This window comes from Terrapene carolina, unplaced genomic scaffold (assembly GCF_002925995.2).
Source record: "Terrapene carolina triunguis isolate 2854851 unplaced genomic scaffold, T_m_triunguis-2.0 Scaffold119, whole genome shotgun sequence".
NCBI classification, from domain to species: domain Eukaryota; kingdom Metazoa; phylum Chordata; order Testudines; family Emydidae; genus Terrapene; species Terrapene triunguis.
The window spans coordinates 962,378-985,563 of NW_020664470.1; the positions used below are offsets into that span (position 1 = coordinate 962,378).

General features: G+C 52.6%; 1 pseudogene; it reads left to right on the forward strand.

The window, feature by feature from the left end:
- Window positions 1-21,355: 21,355 nt before the first annotated feature.
- On the forward strand, window positions 21,356-22,331 carry LOC113406683 (annotated as a pseudogene).
- The last annotated feature ends 855 nt before the right edge of the window (window positions 22,332-23,186 follow it).

The following is a 23,186-nucleotide window of genomic DNA, read 5'->3' on the forward strand; positions in this document are numbered from 1 at the left end:
TCTGCCCTGACCTCCCCCCAACACCCAGCCTTCTGCCCTGCACCCCCACACACAACCCAGCCCTCTGCCCTGCACCTCCACACACACCCCAGCCCTCTGCCCTGACCTCGAGTCCCCCCCAACACCCAGCCTTCTGCCCTGCACCTCCACACACACCCCAGCCCTCTGCCCTGACCTCGAGTCGCCCCGCTCAGTCCACTGCAGGCCTAGGTGAACAGAACCCCAGGCTGGAAGCGGGCTGAGCAGGCTGGCAGCGTAAGATCAGCATTTTAATTTAATTTTAAATGAAGCTTCTTAAACATTTTGAAAACCTTGTTTACTTTACATACAACAATAGTTTAGTTATATAATATAGACTTATAGAGAGAGACCTTCTAAAAAATGTTAACATGTATTACCGGCACGTGAAACCTTAAATTAAAGAGAATAAATGAAGACTCGGCACACCGCTTCTGAAAGGTTGCCTACCCCTGCTCCACACCATTATCCAAGTCTTCAGTGAAAATATTGAATAGTACTGGACCCAGGACAAACCCAGACTCAAAAACTTTAAGGGCAGAAGGGACCATTATGATCATCTAGTCTGACCTCCTGAATTTTGCAGTTTTCAGTACATCATCCGCCCTCTCCTGAATTAGACCCCTAACCTCTGTTTGAGTTACTGAAATCTTTAAATCATGAGTTAAAGATTTCAAGTTACAGAGAATCAACCATTTACTCTAATTAAAACCAGCAAGTGACCTACGCACCACATTGCACAGGAAAGCTGAAACCTCCATGGTCTGCCAATATGACCAGGGGGAAAATCCCTTCCCAACCAGAAATACTGTGATCAGTTAGACCCTGAGCATGTGGGAGAGACCCACTGGCTAGATACATGGGAAAGAATTCAGTGTAATAACTTACAGCCCTCCCCATCTAGTGTCTGGCTGTTGGATTTATTTGCTAGTAGAAGTTGCAGATGGGTTACATGCCATTATAGGTAGTCTCATCACACCATCCCCTCCTTAAGGTTTTCATGCTCAGTCTTGTTACCAGTTAGGTTTTTTCCCCCTCTGCTCTCTTTGGAATACTGTTCCAGAACTTGACTCCTCTTATGGTTTGAAACCGTCATCTGTCAAGCCTAAATTTGCACAAAAACTGCACACAATATTCCAGATGCGGGCTCACCAGAGCCTTGTATAATAGTACAAACACTTCCCTATCTCAATTGGAAATTCCTTGCCTGATGCATCCTATGATAAAATTAGCCTTTTTCATGGATACATCATATTACTAGGTCATGGTCATTCTGTCATTGACCAATAAACTCGGGTCTTTCTCCTACTCTCTTTGCTTCTAACTGGTATGTCTGCAGCATATAGCAAAAATTTCATGTTGTTCTTTCATCCCCATTTCTATTACTCCAGTTTTCAAGGTCATTCAATTGTGGCAAACCCAGGACAAACAGCTACAAAGGGGGTAGTAATCAGTCCCAGGGGGTTAAAAAGGCCTCTCCCAAGCCACTGAAGAGAGAGAACCATGGGGAAATAAGGTTCAGCTGGGCAAGGGGTTACTAGGGAACTAATTAGGTTCAGCTGGCTCCAACTGCTTGGGACCTTTTTAAACCTTCCCCGGCGTGGAAGGAGGGGGGAGAGAGAGTGAGAGAACCAGGGAAGCTGCCAGTAAGTTAGGAGCAGCAAGGCTCTGAACCCTTCCTGCAAGGAAGGCTGCACTCTGTCCCCAGAAGGGAAGATAAACAAGCACAAGGGGCTGACTGAGAAAAGGAATAGCCAAACTCTGTGCTACCTGCAAGGATTTGCCTTGCCCAAGCCTGTGTCTCCAAGGTTAAAAAGGACTGAGCCTGCTGAGGAGAAGAAGGTACTTTGCCACACAATCTTCTTGTGTGATATTCCGGTCCTCCTCCGTATTGGCAATATCTCCCAACTTTGTGTCATTTGCACATTTTATTAGCACTCTCACACTTTTCTGCCAACATTATTAATGAAAGTTGTAAATAAGATTGGTCCCAAAACCAAACCCTAAGCAATTCCACTAGTAAACTCCCTCCAGCCTGACAGTTCACCTTTCAGTATGACCCTTTGTGCTCTCCTTTTTAACCAGTTTCTTACCCACCTTTCAATTCTCATATTAATCCCTGTTTTCTCCAATGGAACCTGTGGGACATGACTAGACATGTCCTTCCAATTTGACAATTGCTCTTTGAGTACAGTCTAGGCACACATGTATTCACAGCCTACACACTACTGCAATAATATTTGTACAAAATATGCCTTCTGAGGTATCATTCAAAAACTGATAACACACTGGTCAATAATATCATTAAGAAATGTGTGTCATAATATTACAGGTGGAATTCTGGATACTCACTGATATTGTGCTTTTAAGTCTGACTAAAAGAAGTTTAAACCAAGCATGTTGGGGGGGGGGAGGGTTTGATAAACATGTTTTCTCCAGATAAAGAAAAACAGCCCAAACCTCAAAGCAGGTGTGGCCAAATTGAATGGGCTATTTGTTTGTATCGAAGGTCACAGGAAGAGATTATTTGCCAGCGGGGGAGAAGGCAGCATGGAAGCCACCCCAGACAGTCTGGCATCCATAGCCAGGAGGGAAAAGGAAATTTATCTGGGGACACGTATCAGAAGAACACATTTCAAAGGTTTAATGGGCTATAAAGAGAGAGCGAGTGAACCCCTAAGTCATCCTTCACCTGAGGAGATAAGGAAACCCAGTGCCCTGGACTTTGCAGGGATCCCGGCTGAACCCTAATTAGCCATTGCTGGGAAAGGCAGTTTGGAGAGGAAGCTCCCTTGTACAAAGGCTCTAGCGTATTGAGTTAGGTCTCAGCTATTAGAATATGTATTTTTATGTGTGTTTGTTTGTGACCCAGTCAGCCTGTATTCCTGCTACGCAGCATCATTTAACCAAGTTTTTGTTTAATACACTTGTTTTACTTTTCCTGTGAACCAGTCCAATGCTGTGTTTGCAGGGAAATGTGTCTATACTTCAGTTAAATTAATAAGCTGTAATGTACTAGCTCTTTACCAGAGCAGCAACCTCAATGTCTTCTGTGAATGTACAAGGGTAGTTACTGTGCATTGCAGAGAAACCTCTCTGAGGAGCTTGGGGCCTGGAGTTCACTGACTGTTATGGGCTAGGCAAGGTTTCGGCTGGAAGAGCCTTGAGGAGTTTGCTGGTGGGGAAGACAGGCTGGTGTGGCAGGGAGCTAACACAGTCTTATCACCAGCAGAGCTCACTCTTGCTGAGGCAGGGAGGTAACACAGTGGCTCACCACTCTGGGTATGCCCAGCAGAATGTCACACCCACCTGACAGCAATTTAACGTAAACAACATTTCCCTAGTTTTCTTATGGGAATGTCATGTGGACTGTATCAAAAGTCTTACTAAAACCAAGTTATATCATGTCTACAGCTTCCCCCCACCCCCATTCCCTAGGCCAGCAGCCCTGTCAAAGAAGGCAATTAGTTTGGGTTGGCATGATTTCTTCTTGACAAATCCATGCTGGCCATTCCTTATAACCCTATTATGCTCTAGGTGCTTATAAATTGATTGTTTAATAATTTATTCCTGTATTGTTCCAGGTATCAAAGTTGCTCTACAAATTTGCACATCCTCTTTGCTCCCCTTTTCTAATATCAGTACTATGTTTGGCTTTTTCAGGTCTAATAAATAAATCATATATGTTAATTCATAGACTGATAGTGTATGAATAATTCAGGTTAAAGTCCAAATTCTGCCAACTTTTTATAAATCAATTGGATCACACATGGGTGAATAGATTCTGGAATTGTCCAACATGGCTGAGTCGATGTGCTTTGTATTACAACTGCACGGAAAGTTAGATACTTTGGCTACTACTCTAGAAAAGATGCTTTCCAAAAGAGCAGCTCAAATTGTATTAGGAATTTGTTTAACTTGGATTATGAGGGCCTGATTCGCTTACAGTGAGGTCAAAAGCAACTTTTCTATCAAATTCAATCCATATAGGATGAGATTTTCAATACAACTTTTATTGAATTAAGCACCAAAGTATTATTTAAATTCAATGGGAGTTGGGTGGTTCTGAATTCAGGAAATAATGTTATCTTCATTTTGAGGAAGGGGGGCTGAGAGGCAGAAATATCAAAGCTAAGAGTTTTCACAGGAGTTTAAGGGATAGACCGCAGATTTTTAAAGGCATTTGTGATCAGTCTAGCATATTAATGTATTTAGAATTAAAAGTATTGATGAGAATGGCTCCTTGTGGCCTTGGAATCTATTAATCTAGGAATCTAGCAGGATTTGCAAAAGCTTCTAGGTGACACTCTGTACATATTGGGTTCCGGGAAGCTGGTGGAGGGACGCCGCAGCTGGTGGAGGGGCCGTGGCAGTGGGGGTAGCCCCTGCCATGGAGGGCCCAGTCTTCCTAGCGGGGCTCTTCCCCTTCTTTTTGCCCTAGCCTTTCCTGCCGGCTGGGGCAGCACCCCCAGAATCGGAGGGAGCAAGGGACGTGGCAGCAGCAGAGGTCACTCCGTCGCCCACCAGTGCCGACACCGCAGCGGGGGCGGTGGCAGGTGGTTTGGCAGCGGCGGTTGAGGAAGAAGCTAAGGGGGCAGGCGGAGGAGGGGTGATAGGGCCTACTTGGGGGGGCTCGCCAGCCGTGTTCCCCTCCATAATGAGCAAGGTGGGAGGGGAAAACACATCGGAGAAGGGGGGCAGGTAAAGGGGGAGCAGGTCAGCCACTCCTCCCCACTAGGCTGCAGGCAGGGGAGGAGGGCGCCGAAACGGGGGAGATGGGGGGGTATCAAGGGCTTGGGGGGAGGGACAGTCACCAAAACCAGCTCCTCTAGCTACACTAGGGGAGGGAAGGTCACAATAACAGCAGGGGGTGCAGTAATTAACCAAAATGTGATGGGAGCACAAGCGCACAGGAGGGGGCATGGGCACACGAGGGGAGGGGTCAATCAGGGCAAGGGGGGTGCAAAGGAAGGGGAGCAACTAGGCTGGGAATGCGACAGAGGAACCAAGGGCTAACCGCAGGGCTGGGGTGGGACAACCGAACCAAATTGCAGAGGGAAAAGGGCGGGGCAGGCAAACAAACAAACTGAAGCCGGGGAGGGGCAAAAGGCTACAGAAGGCAAATGGGGTAGGCAGCAAGGGGCAAAGCTGGGAGGCCTGTTGCTAAGGGGAAGGGGTCAGTCCAGGGGGGGTAGGTGCGCCCACGAGCGCTTGCGTAAAGTCAATGGGTGGGCTGGCTGCCTGCCGCTGCAGGCCCAAACGATGTCAATAGGGCGTGGCAGGCCAGGAGAGCAGCAGAGTCCCAGAGGCAGGAGCAGAGGCAGATGGTGAATGGGCTGTGGAGGTGGTGGAGGGGGCAACGGTGGTGGTGGAGGGGACACAGATGGACCAGGGGGCAGGCTCCATGCCACACCCCCTGTGTCCCCACAAACACAGTCTAGACCCCCACCACTAGAGCACAGTTCGAAAATTAGTCAGTCCTGAATCGCCCCCTCCACAGTGGTCTCCAGAGTCCTGTGCGCTCCCCCAGCAGCCGATGGTCTACGTAGTCCTCGTCCTCCTCCTCCAGGCTTCCAGAAGCTCCTCAGGACACACGCAACAGCGGCAGCAGCAGCAGCTCCAGCAACCCTGGCAGCCAAGCAGGAAGGACCCCCAACAGGTGGTAGTGGTGATGGTGAAGGTGGGGTCCTGGCTTCTCCCTCCAGCGATGGTGGGGAGGGGGGGGGGCTGGCCGGCAAGGCCCCCCCACCCCTTGCTCAGCAGCAGTGGTAGCAGCAGCAGCAATCCAGGGAGGGAACTCTAGCCAGCAGCAACAACCCTGGGAATAAGGGAGAAGGAGCTCTAGTCAGCAGGGCAGCTGGACAGGAGCAGGAGGGAGAGCTCCAGCCAGCAGGGCAGCCAGAGGACACTGAGCATGCTCTGTACCTATTGGGTTCCGGGAAGTGGGTGGGCGAAGCCCGCCCACTGCTAAAGGATCCCCCCCCAGCCTAAGGGGAGGACCCACAGGACCTAAAACCCAAATGATTACGGGGGACAACTAATGTAAAAACAGGGACAGGAGTGTGATTAAAGGGTCAAAAGAAGGGAACCTGACGGGGACACCGAGCAGAGAACCCCGGACAGCACCCACTGCTCCTCAAAAGGTGTCAAGGGAGCCAGTGGACGCCACCCAGAGGAACTCTGCCCGGATACGTGAATGGACAGAGGATCGGAAACAGGCCTCACAGTCACAGGAACCTCCATCGGCCAACCTCCTCTCCCTGGTTTTATAGATGGCCTGTTTAGCCAGGGCCAAGAGGAAGTTGACCAGGAGGTCCCGTGACTTTATGGGGCCACGGATAGGGAGTGCATAAATGAGAAGGTGAGGGGAAAAAAAAGTGTAACCAAAAACACAACATAATGTCGGTGAGGAGCCGGTGTAGGGGCTGCAACCTGGCACACTCAAAGTAAACGTGAGCGAGGGTCTCCCTCACGCCGCAGAAAGGACAGGTGTCAGGGACAGGGGTAAACCGCGCCAAGTACACGCCCGTGCTCACGGCCCCATGAAGGAGCTGCCAACTGACATCCCCGGCGGGCCTCGGGACCAGAGTGGAATAGAGGCTGGCCCACCGGGGCTTCTCACCCTCGACAGGTGGCAGGAGGTCCCGCCACTTCGTATCGGGGCGGGACATGAGGGTGAGGAAGTGAAGAGTGTGGAGCACGAGCGTGTATAGATGTTTCCTTGGCGCGGTCAGGAAACGAACTGGCTGCAAGTCGTGGAGTTGGCTCACGGAGAAGGGCCGGGGAGGCCGGTTGGGTCCACGGGGCAGGGGCCCAATAAAAAGGTCCGGAGGACCAGGGGTGGAGGGTGGGCGGGGCGTGCCCTCGCGCAGGACCTGGTCGAGGTAGACCCGAGCAGCGGGCGGCAAAGCGGCCCTCACCTCCTGAAGTACGCGCCGGGGAGTACAAGGCCTGGAAAGCCCCATGCACCGAGCGAGCGTCAGGGGATCCAGCCAGACTCCCCGGTCGTAGTCCAGGAGGTCTCCGACTCTCGTGACTTCTGCCAGGACCAACCTCTGGCGCACCGCGGGGGACTCCGCCACCTGCACACGAAGCTGGGGGTTGTGTAGCAGGGGCTCCGCGAGGAGATCTGCCCCCCCAGTGGCCGCCAGGGACCTGGTCGCTGAGAACAGTTTCCAGGTCCGGAGGAGGTCCTGGTAGAATACCGGCAGCCCGGAGAGGTCTCGCGGAAGACCTCTTGGATCGAGATAAAAGAACTGCCGGTCGTATCGGAGCCCTCGGAAGCGGCGCAGGAAGGCGTGTGCCAGTACTCTCCATGCCGGACTACCTGCACCATAAAGGAGCCTCTGCAGGGCCTGGAGGTGGAAGACATGGACCTGAGTGTGAAGGCACTTCAGGCCCTGCCCTCCCTCCTCCAGGGGCAGATGGAGGACCCCCACAGAGACCCAGTGCAGTCCTGGCCAAAAGAAATCCAGAATCGCCCTCCGGAGGTCGGCCAGGAAGCCCGGGGCAGGGACCAGGGTGTTGAGATGGTACCAGAGCATGGACAGGACTAGTTGATTGAGTACCAGTGCCCTCCCGTGAAGGGAGAGGCACCGGAGTAGTCCTGTCCATTTCCGGAGATGCTCCGTCACCCTGCCCTGTAAACCTTGCCAGTTCTCCGGCGGAGATGGATGCATGGCAGAAAGGTAAACGCCGAGATAGAGCAGCGGACCCGCGCTCCACCGGATGGCCTGAAGCGCGGGTGGGAGGGAGCTCGCCTGCCACCCGGCCCCTACCACCAGGCCAGAGCTCTTGACCCAGTTGACCCGGGCGGAGGAGGCCGCCGAGTACACGGTCTGGCAAGCCTCCACCCGCACCAAGTCGCCCGGGTCCTGGACCACGAGGAGCACATCGTCGGCGTACACCGACAGGACCAGCCGCAGCTCCGGCTCCCGAAGCACCAACCCCGTCAACCTCCTGCGGAGGAGACAGAGGAAGGGCTCGATCGCCAGAGCGTAAAGCTGGCCCGAGAGGGGGCACCCCTGCCGCACTCCCCGCCCGAAGCTGACCGGCTCGGTCAGGGTCCAGTTGAGCCTGACCAGACACTCTGCGGAAGCGTACAGCACCCGGAGAAAACCCACAAACTGGGGTCCGAAGCCTAACGCCTGCAGAGTGCCCAGGAGATACCCGTGATCCACCCTGTCGAACGCCTTCTCCTGATCTAGGGACAGGAGGGCGAACGACAGACCATCCCTACACCCAAGTTCCAGAAGATCCCGGACCAGGTAGAGATTATCAAAGATGCTACGGCCCGGGACGGTGTAGGTCTGGTCTGGGTGGATCACGTCCTCCAGCACGGACCCCAGCCGCAGCGAGATGGCCTTGGCTACGATTTTGTAGTCCGTGCTGAGGAGCGAGACGGGACGCCAATTACGTAAGTCGCGGAGGTCCCCCTTCTTCGGCAATAAGGCGAGCACGGCTCGCCTGCACGAAAGAGGGAGGACCCCGCTCAGCAAGGCCTCGGCCCAGACGGTGACTAGGTCCGGGCCGAGGACGTCCCAGAACACGCGGTAGAACTCCACGGTCAGCCCGTCCATGCCCGGAGATTTATTGGTGGGCATGCGGCGGAGGGCTTCCGAGAACTCGGCCAGAGAGAGAGGCAACTCTAGCCGGTCCCGGTCGCCCGCGCTGACCGTCGGGAGTCCGTCCCAGAGCACTCTGCAAGCGGTAGGGTCGGTCGGATCTGGGGAGAAAAGGCGTGCGTAGAAGGTCCTGGCCCTCTCGCACATCTCCGCCGGATCCGTGAGGGGGGTGCCGTCCTCCGCCAGGAGGCAGGTGACGTGCCTCTTGGCCCCCCTCCTTTTCTCCAGGGCGTAGAAGAAGCGGGAGCCGCGATCCATCTCCCGAAGGAGGCGGATGCGGGATCGAACAAAAGCACCCCGGGCCCGATGATCGTCGAGGGCCCGGAGCTCCTCCCGCTTCTCCCGGCACGCTCCGCAAAGGGATGGATCCTCAGGGCTGGCGGCCAGACTCCTCTCTAGCTCTAAGACCTCCCGTTCCAACTGCTCTATCGCCGCATCCCTCCGTCGGCTGGCGCCCCGGGTGTAGTCGCGGCAGAAGAGCCGGGCGCGCACCTTTCCTAGGTCCCACCATCGCCGTACCGAGGGAAAGGCACGCCGCTGCCCTCGCCAGACCAGCCAGAACTCCCGGAAGGACGCCACGAAGCCCACATCCTCCAGCAAGCTATTGTTAAAGTGCCAATAGGCCGGCCCCGGCCTCTCCGCACAGAGAGAGGCCGTCACGGTGACTAGATGGTGATCCGAAAAAGGGGCCGGCCTGACGTCGGAGGAGTGGGCCCGTGAAAGATGGAAGCGTGACAAATAAATGCGGTCCAACCGGGAGTGGCACGACCGATGGATTTCCACCCGGACATAGGTGAACGTGGAGACATCGTCCGGGTGGTGGTCGCGCCAGACGTCCACCAGGGAGTGATGTTCCACAATCTCCTGGAGGACGTCCGAGGCGGCCGGGCACTGCTCGGTCCCCGAGCGGTCCCGCTCCTCGAGGGTAGCATTAAAGTCCCCGCCCAGGACCAGGCACTCATGAGGATCCAAGGAGCCGAGGAAGGCGGACGCCTGCTGATAAAAAGGCAACCGCTCCGGGCCCGATGTCGGGGCATAGACGTTGACAAGGTTGATCACAAGCCCCTCCATGCGGACCCGGAGGTGCAGCAGGCGGCCCGGCACAACCTCGGCAACCCCCAGCACCTCGGGCCGTAGGTCGGGGGAGAACAGGGTAGCCACTCCAGCCGTACGAACTGTGAGATGGCTAAAATAGACTCTGTCCCCCCACTCCAGCCGCCAGCTGTCTTCGGCGGCCGGATCCGTGTGGGTCTCCTGCAGGAAAACCACAGAGTACCCCCCTTCCCGAAGGAAGGAGAGCACCTGGCACCTGCGGAGACCCACCCTACAGCCCCGGGTGTTCAATGTTGCAAAGGTAATTGGTGACATGAGGAGGGCTGGGGGGGATCCTCGCCGGCAGGGACGCTCATGGCCCCCATTGGGCCACGCAGCAAACCGTGACCCACCCCGAAGGTGAGCAAAGAGTCACGGAAGCTACGGACCCGCTGGTAAGCCGCGGCGCCCTGCTTCCCGGTCCTTTTACCCTCCCCCATGAGGGCCCTCGCGGCCCGGAGGATCTGGTGGAAATCCCCCCATCGCTGGAGAGCGAGCGGCACCTTATTGCGGGAGCCACGGACGTCTTCTAAAAACTCCCGCAGCTCCTCTCGCAGCGTATGGGGGGGTGGGGTTACTGGCTTCTGGTCATCCCCCGTTGGGGCCCCTGGCACGGCCCCGTGGCCCACCGAGACGGGCAGGCAAGGGGCGGACCCTCGACGCGGCGCCCGATGGACCGGCGCCACATGGCCCGCCTCAGTCCCTGGCTCAAAGGGGGGCGGCGGCGGAGGGAGGACAGCAGCCCCTAATGGGTCGGGACTGGGGAACACAAAGGCCGCTCCCTGAGGATCATCCTCTGGGAAAGAGAAGGAGATGTCTCCAGGGGCGGCAATAGCATCATGGGAGGTGGAGGGGATAGGAATCGGGTCAGGAGTAAGGGCAGGGCCGGGGGCAGGAGTAGGGTCGGGAAGAGGGACAGAGGTGGGATCCTGGGCCCCAGGAGCTGGACAGCTGGAAGGTGGCTCCTCGCGGTCGGGCTCAGGGGTCTGAGGGTTAGGGAGGGGGTCCCCAGGGATGCCGGGCTCAGGCTCTATGGCAGGTGGAACAGCCACGGCAGCAGGAGGTGAACAAGCCACAACGGGGTTCCCACCCAGAAAGGAACTCGGTTGCCCCACGCCAATGAGGGATACCCCTGGTAACTCGTGTCCCAGCTGCGAGGCACCGGCCGTCGCCTGAACAGGCTCGGCGGCCATCAGCAAGGTGTCACTCGCAGCCGGGCAGGTCAAAGAGCCCAGGGGTTCCGCTGAGGCAGGAGCAGCGGTTAGGGGCACGGAAGACGGAGAAAGGGTGGCTGGGGTGAGGTCGGCCAGATCGAGGCCCGCTGGCAGAGGGTCGTCCTCCCCCTGAGTGACTGGGGTCAGACCCAGGGCCTCGATCTCCTCATAGATAGAGGGCAGCTCACCTCCCACCACCCCAGGGTCTTCCCCGCTAGCACCCGAGGTGACACTTTCCTCGGGTATCGCAGGGGGTACAGGTGGCAAGGGGGTAGGAGGGGCTTCAACGGGGGCCTCCGCAAGGAGGGACTGCGGAGGACGGATGGTGGGATCCTCCGGTGCTGCCACACCTTCCCCAGCCGGCAACGGTTGATGTAATGTACCCGTGGGCAAGGCGGAAGGCTCGGCAGCGGTGCCCCCCTTCCTGGTTTTCCGGGGGGCCTCCGCACCAGATGGCAGGAGCGGAGCTCGAGCCTTCCGCTTGCCCCGCTTTCCCTGTACCAGGGTCCAGCCCTCCATGGCAGTATCCGCGGGCTGGGTGACAGGGGTTGGGTCGGGGGGCAGAGATGATGGCTCGAGGATCTGAGGAGGTAACAATGGGGCAGCAGGAGGGGGGGCGGAGTCTCCCTGGGGAGGGCCCTCTCCCGCGCCCGGCAATACCCCCACCGCACCCTCCTCTACGGGCCCCGTCACAATGCACGTAGCAGAGGCGGGGCTCTCCCGCTCGTCTGGGCATGTTGGGGAAGGTACCCCTAAGGCCTGAGCGGGAGCAGTGGTGGTCCGAGAAGGAGGAGGGGCGGCTCCGGGAACCGGGCAACCAGGGGCACCAGCAATGATGGGGCTGGCACCCTGCCGGGGCTCGGGGGTTCCGGATGCTCCTCCATGCCGGGCCAAGGGGCAGTCCCTCCGGACATGCCCTATCGCCCGGCAGAGGTAGCACCGGGTCTCCCCCGTAGAATAATGCACCCGGTAATGGGCCCCCTGATAAGGGACCAGGAAAGACCCCTCGAGCGCCACTCCGCCACGCGCCGCCGGCGGCAGTTGGAGTTGCATGTGCCGGCGGAACGAGAGGACGTGACGGAGGGCGGGGTCTTTGCAGCCCAGCGAGAGAGGGCGAACGATGGAAATTGGTTTCCCCAGGGTGGAAAGGGCGGGCAGCAGGGCGACATTGGGGAGGAAAGGAGGGACGGAGGTGAGGACCAGACGGACACCCAGGTCCTCCAGCGGCTCCAGGGGGACGAACACGCCCCCCACCGCCAGGCCTGTCTCCACCGCCTCTTGGGCGGCGGCCTCCGAGGCAAGGAAGAAAACAACCTTGCCATACATTTTGGAGGCCGCCACGATGGCCGTGGGCCCCACCACCCTCGCCAATGCCCGCACGTAGGTCTCTACATGGGGCGAGGCGGGCACCTGGAGGCAACGGATGCCGTGCCTCCTAGTCAAGGTGGGGAAGGGGCCCAGGCCGCTATAGATGGAAGCGGAGGCAGTGGACGGGCGAGATGGCATACCGGCAGGCGGGGGGGCCGCCGCCACCTGGGCATATGCCCTGGGGGTCGGGGAAGGGGCACCCGCAGAGCTGGTGGAGGGAGCAGCAGGAAGGGATGCCGCGGCTGGTGGCGGGGCCGCGGCAGTGGGGGTAGCCCCTGCCATGGAGGGCCCAATCTTCCTAGCGGGGCTCCTCCCCTTCTTTTTGCCCTGGCCTTTCCTGCCGGCTGGGGCAGCTCCCCCTGAATCAGAGGGAGCGAGGGACGTGGGAGCAGCAGAGGTCACCCCGTCGCCTGCTGCTGCCGACACCGCAGCGGGGGCGGTGGCTTGGCAGCGGCGGTTGAGGAAGAGGCCAAGGGGACAAGCGGGGGAGGGACGGCGGAATCTACATGGGGGGGCTCGCCCGCCGTGTTCCCCTCCATAATGAGCAAGGTGGGAGGGGAAAACACGCCGGAAAAAAGGGGGGCGGCTAAAGGGAAAGCAGGTCAACCACTCCTCCCCGCTAGGCTGCAGGCAGGGAAGGAGGGCGCCGAAACAGGGGGAGATGGGGGGGTATCAAGGGCTTGGGTAGGGGGGGACAGTCACCGACACTGGCTCCTCTAGTTGCACTAGGGGAGGGAAGGCCACAATAACATCAGGGGGTGCAGTGATTAACAAAAATGTGATGGGGGGCACAAGTGCACGGGAGGGGACATGTGCACACAAGGGGAGGGGTCAATCAGGGCAAGGGAGGGGAAAGGAAAGGGAGCAACTAGGCTGGGAATGGGGCGGAGAAACCAAGGGGCTAATCGCAGGGCTGGGGTGGGACAACCGAACTAAACTGCAAAGGGAAAAGGGCGGGGCAGGCAAACAAACTGAAGCTGGGGAGGGGCAAAAGGCTACAGAGGGCAAATGGGGTAGGCAGCAAGGGACAAGCCGGGAGGCCTGTTGCGAAGGGGAAGGGGACAGTCTAGGGGGGTAGGTGCGCCCACGAGCGCTTGCGTAAAGTCAATATGCGGCTGCCTGCCGCTGCAGGCCCAAACAATGTCAATAGGGCGTGGCAGGCCAGGAGAGCAGCAAAGTCTCAGAGGCAGGAGCGGAGGCAGATGGTAAATGGGCTGTGGGGGCGGTGGAGGGGGCAACGGTGGTGGTTGGGGCTTAGGGGGGGGGACACAGATGGACCAGGGGGCAGGCACCATGCCACACCCCCTGTGTCCCCACAAACACAGTCTAGACCCCCACCACTAAAGCACAGTTCAAAAAGTACTCAGTCCTGAATGGCCCCCTCCACAGTGGTCTCCAGAGTTCCGTGCGCACCCCCAACAGCCAATGGTTTATGTAGTCCTCTTCTTCCACCTCCAGGTTCCAGTAGCTCCCCAGGACACACGCAGCAGCAGGAACAGCTCCACCAACCCTGGCAGCCAAGCAGAAAGGACCCCACACAGGTGGTAGTGGTAGTGGTGATGGTGAAGGTGGGGTCCTGGCTTCTCCCTTCAGAGATGGTGGGGAGGGGGGGCTGGCCAGCAAGGCCCCCCCCTTGCTCAGTAGCAGTAGTAGCAGCAGCAGCTGTCCAGGGAAGGAGCTCTAGCCAGCAGCAGCAGCCCAGGAAAGGAAGGGAGAAGGAGCTCCAACCAGCAAGGCAGGTGGAGTGGAGAAGGGAGAGCTCCAGCCAGCAGGGCAGCCACAGAGGACACTGAGCACACTCTGTAATGGGGTGGATACCCACTCCTGCCCTGAAGGCCTGGGGAAAGGTTGTGGCTGGGAGCTGATAAGCTGGGCTGATTGGGAAGTGGCTGCAGCTGGGCCATGCCCCAATCAGGCCACAGCTGGCCTGTATAAAGAGGCTGGGAGCCAAGAGCTAAACAGTTTTCTTCTGCCTGTAGAGGGAGAAGGGCCTGGCTGCAGGAAGCTAGCGACAGGGTACTTGAGTGAAGCAGGGCTGGGGAAAGGAAGAGGAGCTGGGGTGCTCCAGCCTGGAAAGCCCCAGGTTACAGCCTAGCATAAGGCCAATAGGTACTGGGGGTTGCAGAGGGCAGCCGGTCCAAACCCAACCTTGCCAGTGATGCGTAGGCTGATACTGCAGTCTGCCCCAGGGCATGGGGCTAGATGATGACTGGAAGTAGCCTTATGGTGAGGTGGGAAGACCCTAAGACTGAGGGGATTACTGCTAGGGAGCAGCACCCCAGGTACAAGGGCACCAGGAGGGCCAGAGGACAGGCAGATCACCAGCCTGCAGAGGGCGCTCCAGAGTTGGAACAAACTAATTCCCAGAAGTCACTAGTAGGAGGCGCCGCAGGGGTGAGTCCGCTCCTCTACAGGGTGGAAAGTCTGTAATTGTTAACTGTTATCTCCCCATACAAGTCTCTCTTTCCTTAGGATATCTCCATTAATTTAATATCTCCTAGAACTGGAAGGGACCTTGAAAGGTCATCGAGTCCAGCCCCCTGCCTTCACTAGCAGGACCAAGTACTGATTTTGCCCCAGATCCCTAAGTGGCCCCCTCAAGGATAGAACTCAAAACCCTGGGTTTAGTAGGCCAATGCTCAAACCAGTGAGCTATCCCTGGGGCAGGGGGTCCCTGAACTCCCTGCCCCCAAAGATACAATGCCTATGCCTAGTATCACATTGCACATTTTATGAATCAAGAGTCAATTCCTCATATAACCCTCTCTGCCAGAGATCTCAGAGCTGACTGCCTTCAAAGAACCCCCTGGGGATGTCACATCTCAGAGCTGATCACTGCTCTCTTGACAGGCTGGGGAAGTGGATCTGCAGAGGGCTTGGGACATCTGCTCCTTCCCTGGTTTGGCCCCAACTGAGCTGAGAGTGACCCTACCTCTTATATAAAATCTGATCCATGCACTGAGGCTACAGAAAGGATTAAAGAATCTCTGAAATCCCCTTCAGCTTTGCTGGACATGATCATGAAAATTGCTGCTTTAGTCCGTTGGGTATTCTGACAAAAGGGGATTAATTAAAGAGCTCATATAGTGTATCATTTTGTTCTTGTGTTTTTTCAGGTAACAAGAAGAGCAGAGTTTGACTCCCTTAGGGAACTGATGGGCAGGATCCCCTGGGAGGCTAATATGAGGGGGAAAGGAGTCCAGGAAAGTTGACTGTATTTGAAAGAAGCCTTACTTGAGGGCACAGGAACAAACCATCCCAATGTGCTGAAAGAATAGCAAATATGGCAGGTGACCAGCTTGGCTTAACAGTGAAATCTCTGGTGAGCTTAAAATTCGACAGGTAGAGACCGTCGAATCATGGAAGTCAAGGAATGGCTATGCAGGTGGGATCGGAGAGAAGGCTTTAGATTCTTTGACCATGGGATGGTGTTCCAAGAAGAAGGATTGTTAGGCAGAGACGGGCTCCACCTAACGAAGAGAGGGAAGAGCATCTTCGCAAGCAGGCTGGCTAACCTAGTGAGGAGGGCTTTAAACTAGGTACACCGGGGAAAGGAGACCAAAGCTATAGGGGAAGTGGGATACCAGGAGGAAGCACGAGCAGGAGAGTGCAAGAGGGGAGGACTCCTGCCTCATACTGAGAAAGCAGGATGATCAGCGAGTTATCTTAAGTGCCTATACACAAATGCAAGAAGCCTGGGAAACAAGCAGGGAGAACTGGAAGTCCTGGCACAGTCAAGGAATTATGATGTGACTGGAATAACAGAGACTTGGTGGGATAGCTCACATGACTGGAGTACTGTCATGGATTGAGATAAACTGTTCAGGAAGGACAGGCAGGGCAGAAAAGGTGGGGGAGTTTCACTGTATGTAAGAGAGCATTATAACTGCTCAGAGCTCCAGTATGAAACTGCAGAAAAACCTAAGAGTCTCTGGATTAAGGTTAGAAGTGTGAGCAACACGGGTGATATTGTGGTGTGAGTCTGTTATAGACCACCAGATGAGTTGTCTGGCTGAGGTTTTCCTCAGGCCAGGGCCGGCTCCAGGCACCAGGCACCCAAGCTGGTGCTTGGGGCGGCACCTGGAGGGGGGTGGCGCGGCGCGGCGGCCGCCGGGGAGAGCGGGGCCACAGCAGGGCTCGCTGCCCTGCCCCCGGCGCTCTGGCCGCCAGAGGGGGAGAGCCGAGCCCCAGCCGGGGCTCGCCACCCTCCACCCAGGGCTCCGGCCGCCCCCCCCCCCCGCGGGGGGGGGGGGCGGCCGCAGGCTTTTTCGCCTGGGGCGGCGAAAAAGCCAGAGCCGGCCCTGCCTCAGGCAACTAACAGAAGTTACTAGATCAGAAGGCCCTGGTTCTCATGGGTGTCTTCAATCACCCCGATATCTGCTGGGAGAGCAAAACAGCAGAGGAAAGAGATCAGGAACAGTCAGCATGGATTCACCAAGGGGAAGTCGTGCCTGACTAACCTAATTGCCTTCTATGATGAGATAACTGGCTCTGTGGATGAGGGGAAAGCAGTGGATGTGTTATTCCTTGACTTTAACAAAGCTTTTGATACAGTCTCCCACAGTATTCTTGCCGCCAAGTTAAAGAAGTATGGGCTGGATGAATGGACTGTAAGGTGGATAGAAAGCTGGCTAGATCGTCGGGCTCAACGGGTAGTGATCAATGGCTCCATGTCTAGTTGGCAGCCGGTTTCAAGCGGAGTGCCCCAAGGGTCGGTCCTGGGGCCGGTTTTGTTTAATATCTTTATTAATGATCTGGAGGATGGTGTGGACTGCACTCTCAGCAAGTTTGCAGATGACACTAAACTAGGAGGCGTGGTAGATACGCTAGAGGGTAGGGATCGGATACAGAGGGACCTAGACAAATTAGAGGATTGGACCAAAAAAAAACCTGATGAGGTTCAACAAGGATAAGTGCAGAGTCCTGCACTTAGGACGGAAGAATCCCATGCACTGCTACAGACTAGGGACCGAATGGCTAGGTAGCAGTTCTGCAGAAAAGGACCTAGGGGTCACGGTGGACGAGAAGCTGGATATCAGTAAACAGTGTGCTCTTGTTGCCAAGAAGGCTAACGGCATTTTGGGCTGTATAAGTAGGGGCATTGCCAGCAGATCGAGGAACGTGATCGTTCCCCTTTATTCGACATTGGTGAGGCCTCATCTGGAATACTGTGTCCAGTTTTGGGCCCCACACTACAAGAAGGATGTGGAAAAATTGGAAAGAGTCCAGCGGAGGGCAACAAAAATGATTAGTGGTCTGGAGCACATGACTTATGAGGAGAGGCTGAGGGAACTGGGATTGTTTAGTCTCCAGAAGAGAAGAATGAGGGGGGATTTGATAGCAGCCTTCAACTACCTGAAGGTGGGTTCCAAAGAGGATGGAGCTCGGCTGTTCTCAGTGGTGGCAGATGACAGAACAAGGAGCAATGGTCTCAAGTTGCAGTGGGGGAGGTCTAGGTTGGATATTAGGAAACACTATTTCACTAGGAGGGTGGTGAAGCACTGGAATGCGTTACCTAGGGAGGTGGTGGAGTTTCCTTCCTTGGAGGTTTTTAAGGCCCGGCTTGACAGAGCCCTGGCTGGGATGATTTAGTTGGGAATTGGTCCTGCTTTGAGCAGGGGGTTGGACTAGATGACCTCTTGAGGTCCCTTCCAACCCTGATATTCTATGATTCTATGACAGTGTGTTGTGTGAATAAATACTTCCTTTTGTTTGTTTTAAACCTGCTGCCTATTAATTAAGTACCCCCTAGTTCTTTTGTTATATGAAGATGTAAAGAACAATTCCCTATTCACTTTGACTACACCAGTAATGATTTTATAGACCTCGCTCATATCCTCCCTTTGGTCCTCTCTTTTCCAAGCTGAAAAGTTCTAATCTTATTAATCTCTCCTCATATGGAAGCTGTTCCAAACCCCTAATCATTTTTGTTGCCCTTTTCTGTATCTTTTCCAATTCCAGTATATATTTTTTGAGATGAGGAAACCAGATCTGTATGCAGTACTCAAGGTGAGGTCATTGTGAAGGGTTGGATCACCGAAAGCCCCTTGGGGATGCCAACTGATGTGCCAAAACTACTTCTGCCCCTGCTTTACCTGCCAGCTTGGGAGTCCAGAGTCCTGCCTGGCTATGCCAGACATGCTTGCCGGCCACAAACACAGACCTAGGTCTGAACCACATCCAACAAACTGCAGGCTTAACTGAAAGCAGCTTAAGAAGTGTTCCTGTCTTTAACACTCAGATGCCCAACTCCCAATGCGGTCCAAACCCCAAATAAATCTGTTTACCCCGTATAAAGCTTATCCAGGGTAAACTCATAAATTGTTCACCCTCTATAACACTGATAGAGAAATATGCACAGTTGTTTGCCCCCACCCCCAGTATTAATACACACTCAGGGTTAAATAATAAGTAAAAATTGATTTTATTAAATAAAAAAATTAGGATTTAAGTAGTTCCAAGTAGTAGCAGACAGAACAAAGTGAATTACCAAGCAAAATAAAATAGAACACACAAGTCTATGTCTAATACAGTAAGAGAACTGAATAGAGATAAAACCTCATCCTCAGAGGTGTTCCAGTAAGCTTCCTTTTAGAAACGAGTCTCCTTCTAGTCTGGGTCCAGCAATCAGTCACACCACCTGTAGTTACTGACCTTTGTTCCAGTTTCTTCCAGGTATCCTTTGGGGTGGAGAGGCTATCTCTTGAGCCAGCTGAAGACAAAATGGAGGGGTCTCCCAGGGGTTTAAATAGGCTTTCTTTTGTGGGTGGACACCCCTCCCTCCCCCTGTGTAGAATCCCAGCTACAAGATGGAGTTTTGGAGTCACATGGGCAAGTCACATGTCCATGCATGACTCAGAACTTACAGGTAGCAGCCATGGTTCACATGCTACCTTGAACATCCTCAAGTAGACTTCTTATGTGGATTGGAGTCTTCCAAGATCGATTGTTCGTCAAGTGTTTCTTGATTGGGCACTTAATTTGCACATTCCTTTCTCAAGAAGCTGACCAAATGCTTTACTAAGGCTACGTAAGATCAGGGAAGTACACAGTCAATATTCATAACTTCGAATACAAAAATTATACATGCATACAAATAGGTGGAATAGATTCAGTAGATCATAACCTTTACAGTGATATGTTACATGGCATACGTAGCATAAAACATATTCCAGTTATGTCATATATACATTCATAAGCATATTTCCATAAAGCCTTATGGGGTGCAACGTCACAGTTATATCAAGTATTTATATAGAGGCAATATGATAGTTTCTGTCTTATTATCTATCCCTTTCCTAATCATTACCAACATTCTGTTAGCTTTTTTGATTCATGACAGAATGAGTGGATGTTTTCAGAAATTATCCACAATTTCTCCAAGATTGCTTTCTTGAGTGGCAATAGCTAATTTAGACCTCATAATTTTATACGTATAATTGGGATTATGTTTTCCAATGTGAATTACTTTACATTTATCAACATTGAATTTCATCTGCCATTTTGTTGCCCCTCACCCAGTTTTGTGAGGTCCCTTTGTACCTCTTCTCAGTCTAATTTGAACTTACCTATCTTGAGTAGCTTTGTATCATCTGCAAATTTTGCCACCTCACTTATTACTCCTTTTTCAAGATAATTTATGAATAAATTGAACTGTACTGGTCACAGTACAGATCCCTGGGGGACACGACTATTTACCTCTCTCCATTCTGAAAACTAACCATTTATTCCAACCCTTTCTTTCAACCAGTTACTGATCCATGAGAGGACCTTACCTCTTGTCCCATGCTAAGCTGACTTTGCTTAAGAGCCTTTGGTGAGGGACTTTGTCAAAGGCTTTCTGAAAATCTAAGGATTGCCTCTGGAGACTTTTTTAAAAATTGGTGTCACATTAAGCTATCCTCCAGTCATTTGGTACAGAACCTGATTCTGCAATTTCAGATCTGAGTTCCTTCAGAACTCTTGGGTGAATACCATCTGGTCCTGGTGATTTATTACTGTTTAGTTTATCAATTTGTTCCAAAACCTCCTCTAATAACACCTAAATCTGGGACAGTTCCTCAGATTTGTCACCTAAGAAGAAGGGCTCAGTTTAGGGAATCTCCCTCACCTCCTCAGCCATGAAGACTGATGCAAAGAATTCATTTAGTTTTTTTCCACGATGGTCTTATCCCCCTTGAGTGCTCCTTTAGCATCTCCATTGTCCAGTGGCCCTACTGGTTGTTTAGCAGGCTTCCTGCTTCTGATGTAATGAAAAAATAGGTTACTTTTTGAATCTTTGGCTAGCTGATCTTCAAATTCTTTTATGGCCTTCCTAATTACATTTTTACACTTCACTTGCCAGAGTTGATGCTCCTTTATATTTTCCTCAACAGGATTTAACTTCTACTTTTTCAAGGATTCCCTTTTGCCTCTGACTGATTCTTTACTTTGTTGTTTAGCCACGGTGGCACTTTTTTGGTCCTCTTACTATGTTTTTAAATTTGAGGTATTCATTTGATTTAAGCCTCTATTATGGTGTCTTTAAAAAGTTTCCATGCAGATTGGAAAAATTAGGACATCTCTGAAAATAATGTGTGTTGTCAAACACACGATTTATGCCAGATCTGCAGAAATTGAGGAGCAAATATAAAAGTTTGATGTGACTGTCAGGCATGTTTAGTATCTCTTCCTAGAGTATATTCAAAGTTGTGTGGTCTCATAGCAGTATGATAATGCTTAGAAGTGATAAAGCAATCATTATCATAGATATGAAAGAACTTTCTAAGTATCTTTATCTCCATTTTACACAAGAGCAACTGAGCTTATGTAGAGAGCTCATTTCATAAATCTCAACTTACATTAAGAGAACGGTAGATGGTAATATCATCAACTATTTCACAGTGGAGGGAAGAGTGCCTCTACCAAGAATGCCTCTACCATCTGGCACCTTGACCTAGTCATTGGGATGGCAACCAGCAGGGGGAAACTGGAGTTAAAATGTTGACTCCTTTGAATGTTAGACTATAAATTGAAGTATTTGTTTTTTATTTCCCCCAGATGAAAACTACTGCAAACAAACAACAGGGAAATGAAACGCTCATCACAGAATTCATCCTCCTAGGATTCGGGACACTCACTCAGCTACAGATCCTTCTCTTCCTGCTGTTTCTAGCGATCTACATTGTGACCGTGGTTGGGAACATCCTCATCATTGCACTAGTTGTGGCTGAGCAGAACCTTCACACCCCCATGTACTTCTTCCTGGGGAACTTGGCCTGCTTGGAGACCTGCTACACCTCCACCATCCTTCCCAGGATGCTGGCGAGTCTCTTGACTGGGGACAGAACCGTCTCTGTTAGAGGCTGCAACACAATTTTATTTCTTTGGTTCTCTGGCAACCACTGAATGTTCTCTCTTATCTATGATGTCTTATGATCGATATTTAGCGATATGCAAACCCCTGCATTATGCAGCCCTTATGAACAGCAAATTCTGCATCAAGCTAGTGGTTGGGTCTTGGATAGGAGGATTTATATCTATTGCCATCTTAATATTTATGATGTCCCAATTAACATTCTGTGGCCCCAATGAAGTTGACCATTTCTTTTGTGATTTAACCCCAATAATAAACCTGTCATGCAGCAACACCCACACATTGGAAGTTACTGCTTTCATACATTCCTCCATATTCACATTGCCTCCATTTCTATTAACGCTGGCATCCTATGTTTGTATCATCTCCGCCATCCTGAGAATCCCTTCCACCACCGGGAGGCAAAAAGCGTTTTCCACTTGCTCCTCCCACCTCATTGTGGTGACAATTTTCTATGGGACTCTAGTCATTGTGTATTTGCTATCAGGCTCTGATGCACTAAAGGACCTAAACAAAGTGTTCTCTGTCTTCTATGGAGTCCTGACCCCACTGGTCAACCCCCTCATATACAGTCTGAGAAACAAGGAGGTAAAGGATGCCTTGAGGAAAACTGTCCTTAGATTTTTTGTCTTTGACAAGAATACAGATATTTCAAGATAACAGACATATATGTAATGGGGCAATCACTGGGATATGAACTTGCAAAGTCTGACTCATGTGAGTAGCCCTAAATTATCTTAGTGTGCCTGTTGAACTAATGAATATCAGGATAAGGACATTTTGAATTCAAGAGCAGATTTTTAAGGGCACAGTTCGCGTGTTGAATACCTTTGGTCATGTGATAAAATTGGGGGGGGGATTAGCACATGAAGCTAAATTCTGAGACATACACTGCACCACCAGTCACACTCTAATGTCTGAAGAATACTGTGTATCATCTCTGAACTTTGATTAATTATAATTTGAGCATGGATGAGTTTGCAAAAAAAATCTTAATTACTTCATGAGAATAAAATATTTTAAAAAGTGTTCTTTAATTAATTTAGCATTTGTCCCCTTTCCTACCTTTTCCCCGAATGACCTTACAATTGAAATAAAGCACACTTTCCATAATGTTAAAACTGATTAAAAATATTTCTGTAGGCTACGTTTGTAACCATTAGATTTTAATGATGATAAATTGTTAAAAAAAGTTGTCTAATCATTAGATTAGGAATAAATTATGCACATGGCTAAATCAGCAGCTCAGATCACTCTTAAATGGGGCCATGATGACATCACAGATAACTCAACCAATCCTCACTCTTCCTTTCCTGCCAATTTGCATGCTGCAGGTCTATATCCTAAAATGATTCCATGAGAGAAGATAAACGTATGGATGTGCCAAGAGTTCTCATTGATTTGGCCTCCATCAGTGTTATTAACAGTTCCATGGCTACATGTTATATGCTCCTGTGCTTCATCCGAGAGGTAGTGGGTCTCTGCCACACAGCCCCAGGAGCAGCCAAAGGAAGG